Raw genomic sequence first — 7,000 nt, forward strand, 5'->3', positions numbered from 1 at the left:
AAATTTCCTCTCTGGATGCAGGCCAGACAGTAATTTGCTCATGGATGTGTGTCAGATTCACACCCAGATGAAAGCAGCCAATGATGAGCTTCTTTTGGATGAAACTTCATTATTAGGTTCCACCGCTGACTAACAGCACTCCCCTGTGGTGAGTCTGTACCATTACAGTCTAACACAGACTAACAAGATATAACTAACAAAAAACAAGATATACTGTGTGCAGCTGTACTCTTTATGTATGTATGAGTATCTATATTTATATATGCATGCTGCATATTGTCTATCCTGCACACAATCAGCACTGAGATAAATGTGCAAATAAGCAGGTTTATATCAGGACACATTTGTCTGACTGACAGGTGAAAAAATCTGCTCTGAATTGCTCACCCACGCTTTCCTCTGTGATTCCCACACAGACTATTATACGAGGATATGCACCTTCTTTGTGGTTCAGGGGCAAAAATCATCAATTCTGAGAAAATAACTGGAGGATTTTATACGTTCTGCATAGCAAGTAATTTAAAAGAGGAGCCATCAGTGTTTGGAAAGACACATTTCAGAAGTCCCCGGGCTGTAAAACACAAATTAGTCTGGGAAAATAAACAAATACACATAAAAGATGCATACAGGCGCTCACGGAGAGCCAGTTCCAACTGTGAGGGCATCCATTGTAATTTGCAGGTGCTTCACTGCTATAGAGAGGATGTTTGTGATGTGAATAGTTTATGAGACAATGTTGTCGTTGGTAAATGATAAAAGTCCCTCATGATACTGCAGGGATCTGATAATACTGAGCTTTACTAAAGACACTAGGGAAATGTGGGCTCACGTGAAACATAAGCCCATTTCTTGCTGTTTTCATGTGTCTATTGAACATATCATAAATGTAAAATCTTGAGTACTACTCGAGAATAGAAATTACTTCTAAGTAGATAAGGAAATAGAACGTCACTCAACTGAGTGTATACCTCCGCCAAGGCCCAACATTCCCCTAATGAAACCAACGAATTTTCTAGATCCAGATTTATATTTGGATCTGCACCAAATTGTACACACTCATAAATATTAGTAAACATGCTTTATTTTTTTTCTTACATTAACATTTAGGGCATTTAGCAGACGCTTTTGTCCAAAGCGACTAACAATAAGTACATCTGTCATCTTTTTATGAAGATAAACGCTGAACAAAATCTAAAATCGAATGTGTTCTTGCCTGACCGCTTCCACCAAGTTTCATGGCAATCCCTCCAGTAGTTTAAAGGTTCAGTGTGTAGAATTTAATGACATCTAGTAGTGAAGTAGCATGTTGCAGATGAACACCCCTCACCTCACCCTCCCCTTCCAAACATGACAGAGAACCTGTGGCAGCCTTCAGTTGGCACACTGTGAAAACATCAATAGGATTATTTTTATATTCAATGTCTGCCAATGGATCCATTTCACCTCAATCTTACACACTGGACCTTTAAGTGTAATCTTGCTTCTAAACAAACAAAAAATGTATTAGTCCTCCCTTGGCCGAGGATATACTGATTTTGTCATCACTCAGAATCAATGAAAACAAATCTGTAGGCACCACATCAACATGTTACAAATTGATATTGGGAACTATTTACACACACATTTAGCATGTATCCACATTGAATGAACCAAAGCATTAAAGCTGCAGGACCTAAAAACAAAATATTGACCTGTAAGACACTATGAGGCTCTGTAGAGCTGAGAGTAATCAGGGTTTATCACTACGAACCACCGCTTTCATATGCAAGTAGTCATGTGATCCATTGTTAATGTAAAAGTCTTGTGTGTAAAAGTCAATTAACTTGTCGTGTATGTTTTGCTCATGAAGGAAGCAGATTACAAAAGAAAGCCTTTATGGCACTGGAACTATATTAACACAGAAACACTGTCATGGGGTTTTGCTGACAGTGTCTGTTATATTTTATAGCCAAGGTGGCCTCTGGGCTTTGAGATGCCCCTGTGATATTAAGTGAAATGATTTAAAGCTCATCAACATACATTATTTGCAACAAGGCTGCCTACACTGTAGCCATCAATCCAACGAGCGTCACCAAATCAAACGTAGAAACGATGATTGCAGGCCGCAGCCTCACACCACGTGTCAATGACAGTCTAATGATGTGAATTTTAAAGGCACCAGCCATCGGCTATGTCATTTATCAAAAGTTTTACAAAGTCAACCTATGCTACCCCCACACGTCCACATGTTAACTTCAGTTTGAGGGGAGATCGGTCACTTTAATGTATCCCCTCCGGCTGAGATGATGGGAGAGGAGTAGTAGGGAGTCAGCGATGTCGGGGGTCGAAATGGTCAATGGAAGGGTGAGGCGGATGACAAGGACGGGCAAAAGAGGGAGAAAAGGATGAGATGAGGAGAAAAGACAGGGGGTACAGAGAGAAGCAAAGGTGGGGTGGAGAGGGAGCGGGGCTAATTGAGGAGCAGAGGGGGGGAGAAACCGGGCTAATGGCTGAACCCACAGCTGGCTCACCTGGATGGGAGGAGGAGCCATAAATAAACCGTGTGACAGCAATAAATATAGTATGACAGGTAATCAGCACAGTCACCCATGTTCCCCAAGGACACTGCTGGCTAAACAGCCCGGTGTCGCAGACACACCCTGACTGATGAGCGGCTGATTGAGGCTCAGCGTGTGAAGAGACGTTACAGAAAATCCCAAGAGAACGAACTGAGCGCAGAGGAGGAGGGAGCCGATGAAGATGACCTTTAACCCTCACACATATGAAGCGAACGCCGGGGGAGCCGCTGTGGGATCTATCCATCACCGGATGATATTGGTTGTTATAAAAGGTGATAGTGATCAAGCATATCAGGGTTTAAGAAATGATTTAAAGTGCTGTGTTTCTGGAGCTGCCTCAAGAGCAGGGGGGCAATGTCTTTTCAAGCATACCTCTCTCTGATATACTGTATATGAAGTGGGACGTAAACACCGCCATCTTGCACATTGGAGCCAGAGTCTGTGCAGTAGAGATCAGGGGATCTAGCCGTGGTAGCAAGGTCCTGTCGATTGCCTTGGTCGACCAATTGCGAGATCCCTCACCTCATTTTTATAGCATCAAATAACTTGTTAAAACCTGCGGCCAACCACCAGGTTGCGATCAAAATACTTTGGCTTCATTTTTTTGGAGCTGTTATGTAGTTCATCTTTATATAGACTATTGTTCAGTGATAAGAAAAATGTTTTTATACAAAATTAAAATCAAAATTCTGATAAAAAAGTGAATCTGGGCCACCATGCTGAAACTGACGTGGTTACCAGTTCATTGTAGCTGATTAAAGAACCCGTATCATCCAAGAGGATGAAAATAAATAAAGCTACACAAGGAGAGACTCCATCTGTAGAGGAGGTGTCCGTCTGAAGGCTGTCTGAGCTGTAGCCTCCTGTCATACCACTGAAAGAATTCAATAATAAATTCTAGTGTAAGTGCTTGAGCACAATTTAACAATCAGCAACTGCTATTATCCTGCAAATGACACGTCTGAGTAAATCTGAAGAGGCTGCCTGATTTGTTAGAGTTGAATTATCTGCAGAGATTTAAAAATGCATTATGTATCACTCAATGTGAGAAGTGAGTTTGTTTCTGGTTTTCTTAAAACAACACATTTATTTGTCCTCTGACGATACACACTTTATTTGTCTACGTACACGGAACAAAGGCTGTGGAGTTTGTCCCCATCACTCAACGCTGACATTGCTTTATTTAGAAAAGGAATTCTTAATAGCTTGTAGGTTTAAATATTACAGCTAGCAAAAGGCAGTTGGGTGAACAAAGTGGTGTGTGAGTTTTGTTTTTAAAAAAAGATGTGAGAGACTGTGAACTTGCATTTTCACAAAATAATGACTTCACCTCTATTCCAGGGCTAATGACAGGAGGCAGTGTACCAGATGGACAAGTGGGTCACCGGGGGGCAACCATATTTAGAGGGGAATTCAAAGAGAGATGGTAGAAATGGACATGAAAAATGTAATGTGGCAAATGTAAAATAGACCTCTCTTTTCAGATGTGATGGCTATGAGTAATGATGGCTGTGTTTGTATGAAAGTTATTTTAGTATAGCAACTTTCACATAGCAAAGTCACCAAACATTGTGCAAATGTACAATTGTTAACCAGAAAATAAAACATGAGCACATATTTGACAAACCAAATAGTAGACGGCGAGTAAATAAAAGTATTTTGCTGGTTTCTAAAGGTGTGAACAGAGACAGCGGATCTTAGGTGTAAAGGAAGGAAATGTCACTGTGTCGAAGCCTTGGCCTCAAAAGCTCGTTTTTAATCGAGTGCGAGGGTCAACCAATAAGCCCAGTCCTAAGTGACCTACTCAGAGATGAACACATGCAGGTGACAGACAATGCAAAGTTATATTTGTGAGAACAAGAACCTTAAACTAACAGCAGACCCCCCTGCACCTATTTCTTCACTCTCCACAGAGCGGTGGTGGTAAGTTGAAACAGGCCCTGACAACAGCGCTGTAACCCCCAGGTAGGGGTGGAGGATGCTATTTGGCACAGATAACTTGAAAAAAAACAATACTTGAGAAGCAGGTGTAGATGAATTTATCAACAATAGGTACTACAACAGAAAGACAAAAGGATCCCTTTGGAAATGCAAAAAATTAAATCATACTAAAGAAAGAAAAGGGGCAAATCTAGAAAACTCTTTCAGCAAGCTGCTTACCCCCCCTTCATCACTGACTGGAGAAACCACACTCAAGACAAGACCAAGTTTGGACTCTGGGCTCCCGCTGACCTCACAATTCAACCTATCTGCCCAAATACAGAAGAAGAATACAATGTCCTGACTAAGAAGTAATCTAATGCAACACACTTCACCCATTCTCTGTCACCTTGAGTCTGTCAACACAACAATGCTGTAAAAGAATACAACACACAACCCAAAAAAGATTATCTACATAATCTTATTGATAATCAAAAGGGGAGGAATACATTGTATTTGACTAAATTTAAACTAATGGATACCAAATATCATGTGTCATTGTTGTAGAAGGTCAAAAAGACATCTATGACTACAGATTCAAAACAGCGGTCGCTCGTGATACTTTCATCTTTTCAGCACGTAATATGGTTTGCTAGTCAGATAAAGACAAATGAAATAATTAAAGTGGTTATTATCTAAGCTCAGACCAATATTAAAACTAATGGGCCCAGTCATCAAGAGGATTTACATTGGTATTTACTGCTTTGCCAGAGCCGCAGCTGTAATAGGAAGAGGAGACTGTTCCAAATTGGTTTGTAATGAGGGGTGCACACTGCAATCTATAGCAGGCCCCGTGCCCGCTGACAATACTGTACAGAATATGAGGACAAATGAAGCAGCTCTACCAGACACATTCGGCAATGTCTGCACAAAGAGTTGATAATATATCAACACGAAACAGTCTCAGGGGCGGGCTCGAGTACAAAATGTTTCCATACGCAGTAAACAGTCCAGCAGTGCATGAAAAGAAGATTAAATGATTTCAGATCTCAAGGGTCATTGCTGCCGAGTGCAAAATTATAGACAGATCTATTTGTTGGGTATGGAGCCCTACACTTTGTAGTGAGATCTACTTAAGAAATAAGAAAGTTTTAAAGGTTCAGTGTGTAAGATTTAGGTGAAAGGGATCTATTGGCAGAAATTGAATATAAAATAATCCTATGTTTTTTACAGTAGCCCAGACTGGACAAACTAAACACCTTTTGAGTTTTTATGACAGCTGAAGCTACCACAGGATCTCATGTTTGGAAGGGGAGGGTGAGGTGAGGGGTGTTCAGCTGCAACATGCACATTTAGATTTCCCTAACTCTACACACTGAACCTTTAAGTCACATACAGGTCTAACAATTAAAACTTTAGTAAAAAAATGTGTGCAGCACATAAGCCTATGTTAAAGAGGCAATAACACTTACTTAAGTTAAAATATATGATTGACTGGATATATAAGCATAGTTTGAGGAATAATATTAACACAGACTGTGGGGGGAATATTTAAATGTGCAAAAGATCTGACAGGTAACATTTTGATAAGTCAACAAATTTAAATTATAATTCAATTAATAATAATTTGAAAAGTGTATTTCTCAGTAGTGGTGAGGAGCCATGCAGACAGATGCAGCTTTGACACATCCCTCTCTGAGATTTCTGATCTAATATGATGTAATGTGAAATGTGATGTGAATGGAACATCTTTTTCCAAAAGCAATGTTGATGTTACTTACCACAAAATACTTCATAGCCAGCGCAGAAATCTCAGAGGCAGATATCTAAGAACTTGGAAGGTTTTGCATATATATATATATATATATATATATATATATATATATATATATTATTTATTGGTATCCGCAGCTCCTTCCCTGGATCGCAACTGTGCAGACTCTGACCCCAAATGCACAAGACACCTGCATTGGTACATTTTGGCTTAATTTCTGGATGATGGGAGGAAGTAGAGATGCATCGTCTATCTTTATTCACTGTCTTTATTTCAAAATTCAACTGCAAAGAACTGATTTTGCCACAAAATGTCACCGTTTTACTCATCATCTGTTGGGCTGCAGCAGGATTACTACCAGAGGTGTTACTTTAGTTTAATGGAAGGGATATTTTGACATAAAATAAACAGGTCTTCTGAAACATATACGTATTGTGAGTTGAGCCACAGAGGGGGATAAAACAGGAGTCTCAGACTCTCTGCATGTGAAGCTGATGTGCAATCAAGAAAAGCTGCTGAGGTGTTCCAAGTAAAAGATCAATGTCATCCAACATACACAGCACTGGTAAAGTACTTGACATTTTGAACTCGCCATTTTCCATCATGCTTTGGTCTCGTCAGTCAGCAGCTCTATAATTACCATCAGTCATCTGTGCAGCCCAGTGTGTATCAGGAGCTGACCCAGAATTATTACACAGGTCAACATGATTCTGATTTTATCCAGCAGTCTGCTCATGTTCAGGCCACA

Source organism: Paralichthys olivaceus, chromosome 16, assembly GCF_024713975.1.
Source record: "Paralichthys olivaceus isolate ysfri-2021 chromosome 16, ASM2471397v2, whole genome shotgun sequence".
NCBI lineage: Eukaryota > Metazoa > Chordata > Actinopteri > Pleuronectiformes > Paralichthyidae > Paralichthys > Paralichthys olivaceus.